Source organism: Aegilops tauschii, chromosome 7, assembly GCF_002575655.3.
Source record: "Aegilops tauschii subsp. strangulata cultivar AL8/78 chromosome 7, Aet v6.0, whole genome shotgun sequence".
NCBI classification, from domain to species: domain Eukaryota; kingdom Viridiplantae; phylum Streptophyta; class Magnoliopsida; order Poales; family Poaceae; genus Aegilops; species Aegilops tauschii.
In genome coordinates, this window is record NC_053041.3 from 476,610,490 (window position 1) to 476,624,576 (window position 14,087).

The following is a 14,087-nucleotide window of genomic DNA, read 5'->3' on the forward strand; positions in this document are numbered from 1 at the left end:
AGCTTGGGGATGCTTGATACGTCTCCAACGTATCTATAATTTTTGATTGTTCCATGCTATTATATTATCCATCTAGGATGTTTTATATGCATTTATATGCTATTTTATATGATTTTTTGGGACTAATCTATTAACCTACAGCCCAGTGCAGTTTCTGTTTTTTCCTTGTTTTTGAGTATTGCAGAAAAGGAAAACCAAACGGAGTCCAATTGACCTGAAATTTCACGGAGATTATTTTTGGACTAGAAGAAGCCCATGGAGTATCAGAGAAGGGCCAGAAGAGTCCCGAGGCACCCACGAGGGTGGGGGCGCGCCCTACCCCCCTGGGCGCTTCCCCTACCTCGTGGCTGCCTTGGAGACCCCCCCTGACTTGTTCTCGAGGCCAACACCTCTTATATATACCCAAACTTCCAGAACATAACCTAGATCGGGGGTTCCGCCGCCGCAAGCCTCTGTAGCCACCAAAAACCAATCGGGGCCCTGTTCCGGCACCCTGCCGGAGGGGGGATCCCTCACGGTGGCCATTTTCATCATCCCGGCGCTCTCCATGACGAGGAGGGAGTAGTTCACCCTCGGGGCTGAGGGTATGTACCAGTAGCTATGTGTTTGATCTCTCTCTCTCGTGTTCTTGATTTGGCACGATTTTGATGTATCGCGAGCTTTGCTACTATAGTTGGATCTTATGATGTTTCTCCCCCTCTTCTCTCTTGTAATGGATTGAGTTTTCCCTTTGAAGTTATCTTATCAGATTGAGTCTTTAAGGATTTGAGAACACTTGATGTATGTCTTGCGTGAGATACCCGTGGTGACAATGGGGTATTCTATTGATCCACTTGATGTATATTTTGGTGATCAACTTGCGGGTTCCGTGACCTTGGGAATCTATGCATAGGGGTTGACACACGTTTTCGTCTTGACTCTCCGGTAGAAACTTTGGGGCACTCTTTGAAGTTCTTTGTGTTGGTTGAATAGATGAATCTGAGATTGTGTGATGCATATCGTATAATCATACCCACGGATACTTGAGGTGACATTGGAGTATCTAGGTGACATTAGGGTTTTGGTTGATTTGTGTCTTAAGGTGTTATTCTAGTACGAACTCTAGGATAGATCGAACGGAAAGAATAGCTTCGTGTTATTTTACTACGGACTCTTGAATAGATCGATCAGAAAGGATAACTTTGAGGTGGTTTCGTACCCAACAATAATCTCTTCGTTTGTTCTCCGCTATTAGTGACTTTGGAGTTACTCTTTGTTGCATGTTGAGGGATAGTTATATGATCCAATTATGTTATTATTGTTGAGAGAATTTGCTCTAGTGAAAGTATGAACCCTAGGCCTTGTTTCAACGCATTGCAATACGGTTTGTGCTCAATTTTATCATTAGTTACCTTGTTGTTTTTATATTTTCAGATTACAAAAACCTATATCTACCATCCATATTGCACTTGTATCACCATCTCTTCGCCGAACTAGTGCACCTATACAATTTACCATTGTATTGGGTGTGTTGGGGACAGAAGAGACTCTTTGTTATTTGGTTGCAGGGTTGTTTGAGAGAGACCATCTTCATCCTACGCCTTTGTAACGCCCACGATGCGGCTATATCTCCCACGTGTCGAGGCACGACTTAGAGGCATAACCGCATTATGGTTTTGTCGCAAGAAGGGTCATCTTCACACAATCCCATGTAATGAACAAGAAAGGGATAAAGAGTTGGCTTACAATCGCCACTTCACACAATACATAATTAAATCATACATCATTCAAGATACACACATAGGTCCGACTACGGAACCAAAAGAAAAGAAGACAACCCAATTGCCAGATCCCCGATCGTCCCAACTGGGCACCACTACTGATCAATATGAAAAGAAACAACACAACGAACAAGATCTTCATCGAGCTCCCACTTGAGCTTAGTTGCGACACCTGCACTGGTCTCATCGGCACCTGCAACTGTTTGGGAAGTATCTGTGAGTCACGAGGACTCAGCAATCTCACACCCGCGAGATCAAGACTATTTAAGCTTATAGGAAAGGATGGGGTAATGAGGTGGAGCTGCAGCAAGCACTAAGCATATAAGGTGGCTAACATACGCAAATGAGAGCGAGAAGAGAAGCAACGGAACGGTCGTCAACTAGTAATGATCAAGAAGTGATCCTGAACTCCTACTTACATCAGACATAACCCAAAAACCATGTTCACTTCCCGGACTCCGCCGAGAAGAGACCATCACGGCTACACACGCGGTTGATGCGTTTTAATTACGGTCAAGTGTCAAGTTCTCTACAACCGGATATTAACAAATTCCCATCTGCCACATAACCGCGGGCACGGCTTTCGAAAGATAAAACCCTGCAGGGGTGTCCCAACTTAGCCCATTATAAGCTTTCACGGTCAACGAAGAATATTCCTTCTCCCGGGAAGACCCGATCAGTCTCGGAATCCCGGTTACAAGACATTTCGACAATGGTAAAACAAGTCCAGCAAAGCCGCCCGATGTGTCGACAATCCCGATAGGAGTCGCACGTATCTCGTTCTCAGGACACACCGGATAAGCGAAGCGTACAGGTACCGACGTAACACAAGTTGCCAAGGGATGGTCCCGCACGGTGCTCTAGTTTGGACCAACACTCCGAGGAGCACTGGCCCGGGGGGTAAAATAAGATGACCCTCGAGAGCGCGACTCCCAAGGGAAAAAGGCTAGGTGAGGCAAATGTAAAACCAAGGTTGGGCCTTGCTGGAAGAGTTTTATTCAAAGCGAACTGTCAAGGGGGTCCCATAAATCACCCAACCGCGTTAGGAACGCAAAATCAAGGAACATAACACTGGTATGACGGAAACTAGGGCGGCAAGAGTGGAACAAAACACCAGGCATAAGGCCGAGCCTTCCACCCTTTACCAAATATATAGATGCATTAATAATATAAGAGATATTGTGATATCCCAACATAAACATAATCCAACATGGAGCAATCTTCCTCTTCACCTGCATCTAGCAACGCTATAAGAGGGGCTGAGCAAAAGCGGTAACATAGCCAAACAACGGTTTGCTAGGAAGGGTGCCAAAGGTTAGAGGTTCATGGGAATTTAGGAGGCTTGAAGAGCAAGTGAATAGGTAGCGCAGCATAGCAATAGAGCGAACAACTAGCAAGCAAAGATAGAAGTGATTTCGAGGGTATGGTCATCTTGCCTGAGATCCCGCAAGTAAGAAGAACGAGTCCATGAAGAAGACAAACGGGTGTAGTCGAACGAATCCTCACAACTCCGAAACGAAACCGAAGCTAACGAGAGAAGCAACCCGGAAAGAAACAAACAACATAGTAAACAACCACCACATACCCATGGCATGATGCACAGTCAAGTATGATGCATGTCTGGTTTAAATATGCATGGCATGGCAAAGTGCAACAAACAATACTACAAATTAAATGGAGCTCAATATGCAACGAGTTGCATATTGACGAAACACCAAATCAATTATTTAGTTCTCTCTCATTATGTACTCGACCATATTAAATGTTGATTACCATGGCAAGAGGTGAAGCATAAATAAACTAACTATCTAGGCAATTTTAAATGAGGCCGGAACAACGAACAACAATTCCGGAAAATCCCCATATGTCATTTCGCAATTTACGGCAAACAACAATTTTAAACATTTAAATGTTGTTATCATGATGCGAATGACATATGCAAGTTTTTAAGCAATTTTATGAAAACGTGGACATGAGCATGATACGAGGCATTTGTCGCCATGGCGGAAGGAAAAGGGTGCCACGGCAACGAATCCGAAAATGATGCCACGGCAACATATCGGTACTGATAGCTCACGGAGATACCGGTGCAAAAGAAGTGGGCGTGAGAGTGTCATGCAAGGATGGTGGGGTGCTCCCGGATTCCGGGTTCCCACGATACGCGGCATGGCAAACTAGGAGAAACGTGCAATGTCAACTAGGAAACGGTGCAAACACGAGCATCTCATACAACACATGCATTCGGTCCACGGACGTCGTCTCGGGGTTACACCTTCGAAGCGTGCATACGGGGCGGAACGCGTTCGAAGTGGAAGTAGTTGTTCACGTGTCGTAGGGGAAGTAGTCGTTCTCGCGACGGTAGTGGAAGTAGTGGTACATATTCCGTAGATGCTCGGGGTCACGACAAAGAACTTGACGTCCACGGGGTCTTCGCGGGTCGATGGTAGTGGTACACGTTTCGTAGTCGTTAGAGTCATCGGTAGAGGAACTTGGTGGTCCATGTAGTCGAAGTTGGCGCATCCGAGGGGTACTTGGTGAAATCACGTAGTCGTACACGGGTCGTAGAGGAACTTGATGCATCTGAGGTCTTCGAGTTCATAGTTGTACTTGGCGTTCGGTGCGGTAGTCGTTCGGGCGCCGTGTGTCGTGGTACTTGGCGGTCTCGACGGTGTCGTGGTACTTGTCAGTCCGCGAAGTCGATCTCGGGGTCTTGGCGTATTCATCGTGGTCAAAGTTGCGTCCAGCAACAACAGGATCTGGAGGTGCAGAGGCAAGGAGGAGGCCAACGGCGAGGCTCTCGGCAGCGAGGTCTAGCAGCAGAGCCACGGATGCGGAGTGAGTGAGAAAAGCGGTGGCAGCGAGAACTTGGCACGCAGGCGAGGGGCTTAGCGTACAGAGGAGGCCAGCGGGAGGAAGAACATCTCAGCCGCGCTCGGCGTCGAACTTGCTGAAACCGGTCGCGGGAGGTCGCCGGGGTCCCGTTCCTGCCAGTCCACAGCGGAGGCAGGCCGACGGACTTGGGGCTCGGGCAGCAGCAAGGAGGCGATGGAGCAGAGGCGTCCACGGGGTCTTCGAGGTCGAGGCCGCTGGCAGCAGAGGCTACGACGCGGCCGGGCTTCGGCCGTCAACAGCCCTGGTGGCCGGGACGGTCGATGGAGGAGGCGAACGGCGGGTTGGTGGCGACGAGGAGAAGCAGGAGGAGAGGCGGCGCTGAGGAAGCTTGGTCGTCGGCGGCGGCGGCGAGCTGGGCGGCCTAGACTCGCCGGCCGGAGGGCGACGGGGCATGGCTTCGGGCGCCATGGGAGGCAAGGCATGGGCGCAGGAGGAGGACGATGGGGAGAGGGGATCGGGCGAGGCGATGAGGGGCGCTGGGGCTCGCTCGCCAGGGCGGCGATGGCGAGGAGAGGAAGAGGCGCTCGGGCCATGTAGCGCAGGGAGCTCCTCTCTCTAGCGATGTGTGGCGGCGCGAGGGAAGGAGACAAGGGAGAGTGGGGGATCGAGCAGGGGGTCGGGCTAGGGTTAGAGCAGGTGTGGGAGGCTGGGCCTAGCAGATGGGCCTTAGGGAAAAATAGGATGGGCCGGCCTGGAGCAGCTCCATCTCTCTCTCTACCTCTTTTAAACATTCTAGCAGGAAAGAAATAGAGAGAAGAAAAGAAAGAGAGGGTTAGGGAAAAATGTTGGACCCGCGGATAATTTCTCCGGACTCACAAAAATGCGCTTGTTCCGAGAAAATAGAAAAGGCCAGATTGGACGATATAAATCCAAATGCATTTGAATTTAATTCAAATGATTTGAATAGGAAGTGAGGGTTGGGACGGTCCAAAAATGTTCGGATTTTTGGTGGAGCTCCGGAATATGATGAAAAATATATATGACGAGGTTGGAGACCAAGAATTAAAATAACAAAGGCATTGGGCTATTTGCAGGTGTGTTATGGTGAACTCCAATTAATGGAAAATTTTAATATAGCTCCCTAATAATATTGGGAGGATATATGTTATAAAGAGAAATCACCATGTGCAATTCCCTCGATTTAAATGGATCGAAGATCCATGCAATTTACTTAGTTGAGTTTAAAAAAATTAATGACATGATGGCATGATGACATGATGCAATGAAAGAATAAAAGAGCAAGCACAAAAGAAACACACGGTGATCACAAAAATATGGAAGTCTTCTGAAGCGTCAGTCTCAGGGCGTTACAACACTCCACCACTACAAGAGGATCTCGTCCCGAGATCTAGGATGGCACCGGAGAGAAACGGAAGAGGAAGAGGTAAAACAAATTGCTTCTTTGACAAACGAGTGAAACCAAAGAACCTTGAGAGGTCGCAAAGCTTGAAGAAATGACACGACGGAGGTGAACAAAATTTACAACACTCCGTTCAGCAAGAGGAACAAGGACCATTACAAGAACCTTGTAGGTTGAAAAACAAACAAAAATGGTTAAGATGGACAAGAAGTACATGCAAGCACTCCGGTTGAAACGAGATGTATAAGGAACGATAAAGATCAATTACGACAACACTCCGGTTAAAACAAGATAGAGAAGGAATAAGAGTGATATAATTTGGGCAGCACTCCGACTGTAAATGGAAGGAATTGAACATGATCTTGACAAGAAGAGAGGATACTCGATGAAATTAACAACACATTTCCTCCGGAACTAATGAAAGAATGGCACAAGGGGTAGGAAAGATTTCAGATAGCACTCCGTTTGAAAAGGAGACAAAACTTGACAGAATGGGAAGAACTTGAAAAGAGCGCACGACACTCCGGTTGGAAATGGATAAGCACGAAAAAAACACGGTCCTCACAAACCAAGAAGATGAGTGAAGAGAGCAACATCACAATGCCTCCGGAAGAAATAAATAATAAAAGATAGATCCTTGGAATAAAGAATGTAGAAGAAAATGACAACTTCTGCCACAAATGAGCTTGGAAAGCATCCTTCCAAGAAGGTAATAACGGAGTTGTTGGGAAATCAACAACGAAAAGAACAAGCTTGTAGTGGGCTTATGGAACACATCTCAAAATTATGAGGTGACAAACGGCCACTAAAGGAAACCATTGGTTTGAGTGAGAGCACCAAGGCGATGAAAAAAACTTCTTTCACCAAGAGGATAGGAGAAAACTTGGATCATTGATAAGCACCATAATAGCAACATTCCTTAGGGAAGGCTTTAGGTGAAACATGACACAAGATAAATCCAACGAAGAGATTGGTGGATTTAAAATATCTCATTCTTGACAACATGTGAATCATGAAACGCGAACTCAAATTGTCAAGAATGACATAACACCACCTCAAAAGATAAGAGAGAAAGAATTGCACTTCGGAATGCAAGATGAAGAATGCTTGAACTTCTCAAAACAAACATGTGTTGAGCACCATGTTTATTTTAGAGTATAGCTTGACGGATCTTGACTCCAAGAGAAATCTTGAAGAACAATTGAAGAATGAAAAGAATCCTTGACGAACCACCCTGTAGAGCCTCCATGAAGAACTCCGGTAATAAAAGAATGATCAGACGAAAGGGAAAGTTGAAAAGAACTCCGGGAGAAGCCTTGCAATGATTAGATGAAGCTTCGAGATGATATAATCTATAAAACTTGGAACTCCGGAAAGAAAAGATGAACAACTTGGAACCGAGAATTTGATATCATGAACGAACTCCGGAAGAAGGAATTACTCACTTGGAGGAGACAAGAATAAGAATTACATTACGTGTATCCTTCACCAATTTAGATTGATGACAAACAACGGATTTGGCATACTACTTATTCTCGTAGAAAGGATTAAGATAGATATATCGCAAACTTGGGAAGGTCTTCATCGAACCACCGGTAGGATTGAAACAACGAATAAATTGATATGATAACGAAGGAAGAGAAAAATCTTGAGCGAACCACCGCGAGAATTGAAAACAATTAAAGAAAAGAGGACGAAACACCGTAAGAATTAAAGAACGCGCGAAAATACTCGAGGGAATTTAGATACATGAGAACGAATAGATCACGAGCTGACTAGAGGATACTTGAACGATGCACCGGGAGAATATGGAGATGAACGAAGAGACAACAATTTAGAATAATTGGAGAACGAATCCGAAAACTTAGAACGAAGAAATCTTCTGAAATGATGGCCTTTGGATGATCAAGAAATGAAAACAACTCATGAAATGCTCCGGATGGGTAAGAAAAGAATTCTCACAATCGAAAAACAATTATGAGAGGATGGCATAAGCTAGAACTATGAATCTTCAAGAGAACGGACCAAGATTTAGGAGAAATTCTTCTTCGGTCTTCAGATGTTGAGAATGACGATGAGAAACACCATCATGAATTGTTGAGATACCTCGGGATGAAAATTGGAAAGGTTGAACCAACGATGAAAAGAATTTGAAAGATCTTGGAGAAAGACATTTGACTGATGATAATTCATTCTTACGTCAAACTTTGCAATGAATTTGAGAGTAACTCCGGAAAAATTAGAAGAGTCAGGTAAGATCCTGGAAAAAGACCCGTGGGTTAGGGCCCACTTAAAAGAAACACCGTTGAAATGATTACTTGAAAAGGAGATTGCACCGGTTGAATTAAATGGCCCAAAAGAGATAACAACCTCGAGATAGCTTGAACGGATTGAGAATGGAAATGCGAGTCTCCTGAGATATCTTCAACACTCCGGAACACATGGAAAGCGAGAGGTGAATGATTAAGAGATACACCGGCATGAGAAAACATTTGAAACACGGAAAGGAATGTGACCAACATTGAAGGCTTGAATTTAGTCCACCGCAGAAGAAAAGAACGAAGAATGAAAAACTTGAAGAACATCTTCCTGATAACCACCGGGTAAGAACATTGATTGAAAAGAATGAAGGGACTTCACATGAATAAAATGGATACTTGGTTAAGACATCTGCTTCCTTGAAGGAAAAGGGTGGGAGGGCGGGAAAACAAAGACAATTTGGGACGGATGAAACAAACAACGTTGGGAAAAACTGAGAGGTGATCTTGTGAATGTTGAAAATGATCGGATCCACTTGAAGAGAAACACGCCGGTTGGAAAAGAATTAACATGATGACCTCGATGATCAAGAAGGATTAGTATTCACCTAGCAATATGAGAACACCGTTTAGGGAAGGTATGGATTCGACACTTGACATTGAAGCAACTCGAATACCACAACTTAAAACAAAACAAAGGATTGGCTTAGGAACTAAGCCGGAACAAACATATGATAGAGATTTCGTCCGAAGTTTTCGTGGTGGGGCCCACATGGGCTCGATCGTACAGCACCATCATGTACAAGGCAGTGCACATGACATACGAAGCGTCCCCGGGTCGGCATAGCCAAGGACTCTTTAAGACACTACGAGACCACTGTAAAACCAACCGTGGAAAGGCGGACCACTAGACGTCGAACCCCAATCTCATATCATGCATCTGTCGGAAAGATATCCTAAGAGATACTTGAATTCCCACTTATAAACTCCCGAGACTTTCTGGTTATGCAATCAGGTGTTGGGGATACAGGGGACACAAAATATATCACCCAAACTAACAATACCTAGATCCAGTTGTATCCATCCGTCAACACATAACCAAGAAATCTTCGGAAATCGTTTACCTCAACCTTCGAAAAGCATCCGTTATACGAGTTATGGCAATACTCCCGAACTCCCGCCCCAGTACTGGGTGGCGTCGAGGTGATCTCACCAACAACTGCATAAAAGAGATTTCGATGTCGGCGAAACTCAGGTATTCCAGAACTGCAACGATAAAATTGTGACGACAACACCTCGGAGCTCAACTCCCCGGGACACTGCCACAACCCCTAAATGTCAGGAGGCACCAAGAACAATGTTCTCGTCACAAAACCATCGGAACGATTCCAAGATACCCGCGTGATCCTAAAATTTTTTTAGTGAAATTTGAGGAGAGAAAAGTCAAAACTTCTACGTCAGGAGGCCTCGCCAGAGCGGCGAAGGGACTGAGGAGTAAAAAGAATCCTACTCTCCGATATATATAATCCTAAGACTCAAAACATTTTCGTTCTAGACTCAACAACGTCAACGATTCAATCAAGCAGGGGGCTCCTAAGTCGGGGATGGCTCTGATTACCAACTTGTAACGCCCACGATGCGGCTATATCTCCCACGTGTCGAGGCACGACTTAGAGGCATAACCGCATTGTGGTTTTGTCGCAAGAAGGATCATCTTCACACAATCCCATGTAATGAACAAGAAAGGGATAAAGAGTTGGCTTACAATCGCCACTTCACACAATACATAATTAAATCATACATCATTCAAGATACACACATAGGTCCGACTACGGAACCAAAAGAAAAGAAGACAACCCAACTGCCAGATCCCCGATCGTCCCAACTGGGCACCACTACTGATCAATATGAAAAGAAACAACACAACGAACAAGATCTTCATCGAGCTCCCACTTGAGCTCAGTTGCGACACCTGCACTGGTCTCATCGGCACCTGCAACTGTTTGGGAAGTATCTGTGAGTCACGAGGACTCAGCAATCTCACACCCGCGAGATCAAGACTATTTAAGCTTATAGGAAAGGATGGGGTAATGAGGTGGAGCTGCAGCAAGCACTAAGCATATAAGGTGGCTAACATACGCAAATGAGAGCGAGAAGAGAAGCAACGGAACGGTTGTCAACTAGTAATGATCAAGAAGTGATCCTGAACTCCTACTTACATCAGACATAACCCAAAAACCGTGTTCACTTCCCGGACTCCGCCGAGAAGAGACCATCACGGCTACACACGCGGTTGATGCGTTTTAATTACGGTCAAGTGTCAAGTTCTCTACAACCGGATATTAACAAATTCCCATCTGCCACATAACCGCGGGCACGGCTTTCGAAAGATAAAACCCTGCAGGGGTGTCCCAACTTAGCCAATTATAAGCTCTCACGGTCAACGAAGAAAATTCCTTCTCCCGGGAAGACCCGATCAGTCTCGGAATCCCGGTTACAAGACATTTCGACAATGGTAAAACAAGTCCAGCAAAGCCGCCCGATGTGTCGACAATCCCGATAGGAGTCGCACGTATCTCGTTCTCAGGACACACCGGATAAGCGAAGCGTACAGGTACCGACGTAACCCAAGTTGCCAAGGGATGGTCCCGCACGGTGCTCTAGTTTGGACCAACACTCCGAGGAGCACTGGCCCGGGGGGGTAAAATAAGATGACCCTCGAGAGCGCGACTCCCAAGGGAAAAAGGCTAGGTGAGGCAAATGTAAAACCAAGGTTGGGCCTTGCTGGAAGAGTTTTATTCAAAGCGAACTGTCAAGGGGGTCCCATAAATCACCCAACCGCGTTAGGAATGCAAAATCAAAGAACATAACACCGGTATGACAGAAACTAGGGCGGCAAGAGTGGAACAAAACACCAGGCATAAGGCCGAGCCTTCCACCCTTTACCAAATATATAGATGCATTAATAATATAAGAGATATTGTGATATCCCAACATAAACATAATCCAACATGGAGCAATCTTCATCTTCACCTGCATCTAGCAACGCTATAAGAGGGGCTGAGCAAAAGCGGTAACATAGCCAAACAACGGTTTGCTAGGAAGGGTGCCAAAGGTTAGAGGTTCATGGCAATTTAGGAGGCTTGAAGAGCAAGTGAATAGGTAGCGCAGCATAGCAATAGAGCGAACAACTAGCACGCAATGATAGAAGTGATTTCGAGGGTATGGTCATCTTGCCTGAGATCCCGCAAGGAAGAAGAACGAGTCCATGAAGAAGACAAACGGGTGTAGTCGAACGAATCCTCACAACTCCGGAACGAAACCGAAGCTAACGAGAGAAGCAACCCGGAAAGAAACAAACAACATAGTAAACAACCACCACATACCCATGGCATGATGCACAGTCAAGTATGATGCATGCCCGGTTTAAATATGCATGGCATGGCAAAGTGCAACAAACAATACTACAAATTAAATGGAGCTCAATATGCAACGAGTTGCATATTGACGAAACACCACATCAATTATTTAGTTCTCTCTCATTATGTACTCGACCATATTAAATGTTGATTACCATGGCAAGAGGTGAAGCATAAATAAACTAACTATCTAGGCAATTTTAAATGAGGCCGGAACAACGAACAACAATTCCGGAAAATCCCCATATGTCATTTCGCAATTTACGGCAAACAACAATTTTAAACATTTAAATGTTGTTATCATGATGCGAATGACATATGCAAGTTTTTAAGCAATTTTATGAAAACGTGGACATGAGCATGATACGAGGCATTTGTCGCCATGGACGAAGGAAAAGGGTGCCACGGCAACGAATCCGAAAATGATGCCACGGCAACATATCGGTATTGATAGCTCACGGAGATACCGGTGCAAAAGAAGTGGGCGTGAGCGTGTCATGCAAGGATGGTGGGGTGCTCCCGGATTCCGGGTTCCCACGGTACGCGGCATGGCAAACTAGGAGAAATGTGCAATGACAACTAGGAAACGGTGCAAACACGAGCATCTCATACAACACATGCATTCGGTCCACGGACGTCGTCTCGGGGTTATACCTTCGAAGCGTGCATACGGGGCGGAACGCGTTCGAAGTGGAAGTAGTTGTTCACGTGTCGTAGGGGAAGTAGTCGTTCTCGCGAAGGTAGTGGAAGTAGTGGTACATATTCCGTAGATGCTCGGGGTCACGACAAAGAACTTGACGTCCACGGGGTCTTCGCGGGTCAACGGTAGTGGTACACGTTTCGTAGTCGTTAGAGTCATCGGTAGAGGAACTTGGTGGTCCATGTAGTCAAACTTGGCGCATCCGAGGGGTACTTGGTGAAATCACGTAGTCGTACACGGGTCGTAGAGGAACTTGATGCATCTGAGGTCTTCGAGTTCATAGTTGTACTTGGCGTTCGGTGCGGTAGTCGTTCGGGCGCCGTGTCTCGTGGTACTTGGCGGTCTCGACGGTCGTCGTGGTACTTGTCAGTCCGCGAAGTCGATCTCGAGGTCTTGGCGTATTCATCGTGGTCAAAGTTGCGTCCAGCAACAACAGGATCCGGAGGTGCAGAGGCAAGGAGGAGGCCAACGACGAGGCTCTCGACAGCGAGGTCCAGCAGCAGAGCCACGGATGCGGAGTGAGTGAGAAAAGCGGTGGCAGCGAGAACTTGGCACGCAGGCGAGGGGCTTGGCGCACAGAGAAGGCCAGCGGGAGGAAGAACATCTCAGGCGCGCTCGGCGTCGAACTTGCTGAAACCGGTCGCGGGAGGTCGCCGGGGTCCCGTTCCTGCCCGTCCTCAGTGGAGGCAGGCCGACGGACTTGGGGCTCGGGCAGCAGCAAGGAGGCGATGGAGCAGAGGCGTCCATGGGGTCTTCGAGGTCGAGGCCGCCGGTAGCAGAGGCTACGACGCGGCCGGGCTTCGGCCGTCAACAGCCCTGGTGGCCGGGACGGTCGATGGAGGAGGCGAACGGCGGGTTGGTGGCAACGAGGAGAAGCAGGAGGAGAGGCGGCGCTGAGGAAGCTTGGTCATCGGCGGCGGCGGCGAGCTGGGCGGCCTAGACTCGCCGGTCGGAGGGCGACGGGGCATGGCTTCGGGCGCCATGGGAGGCAAGGCGTGGGCGCAGGAGGAGGACGATGGGGAGAGGGGATCGGGCGAGGCGATGAGGGGCGCTGGGGCTCGCTCGCCAGGGTGGCGATGGCGAGGAGAGGAAGAGGCGCTCGGACCTTGTAGCGCAGGGAGCTCCTCTCTCTGGCGATGTGTGGCGGCACGAGGGAAGGAGACGAGGGAGAGTGGGGGATCGAGCAGGGGGGTCGGGCTAGGGTTAGAGCAGGTGTGGGAGGCTGGGCCTAGCAGATGGGCCTTAGGGAAAAATAGGATGGGCCGGCCTAGAGCAGCTCCATCTCTCTCTCTACCTCTTTTAAACATTCTAGCAGGAAAGAAATAGAGAGAAGAAAAGAAAGAGAGGGTTAGGGAAAAATGTTGGACCCGCGGATAATTTCTCCGGACTCACAAAAATGCGCTTGTTCCGAGAAAATAGAAAAGGCCAGATTGGACGATATAAATCCAAATGCATTTGAATTTAATTCAAATGATTTGAATAGGAAGTGAGGGTTGGGACGGCCCAAAAATGTTCGCATTTTTGGTGGAGCCCCGGAATATGATGAAAAAAATATATGACGAGGTTGGAGACCAAGAATTAAAATAACAAAGGCATTGGGCTATTTGCAAGTGTGTTATGGTAAACTCCAATTAATGGAAAATTTTAATATAGCTCCCTAATAATATTGGGAGGATATATGTTATAAAGAGAAATCAC

At 46.9% G+C, this 14,087-nt stretch overlaps 1 long non-coding RNA gene across 2 annotated transcripts in view; it reads right to left on the bottom strand.

The window, feature by feature from the left end:
* Window positions 1–10,019: 10,019 nt before the first annotated feature.
* LOC141027646 (uncharacterized) overlaps window positions 10,020–14,087 on the bottom strand; it is a 34,321-nt gene continuing 30,253 nt past the window's right edge. The window contains exon 3 of one of the 2 annotated variants that reach the window (XR_012189306.1): window positions 10,020–10,269. This is a non-coding gene — a long non-coding RNA (uncharacterized lncRNA). Of the gene's footprint in view, window positions 10,270–11,491; window positions 11,599–14,087 lie in introns of those variants that run through there. The other variant, XR_012189308.1, reaches the window with a different exon arrangement.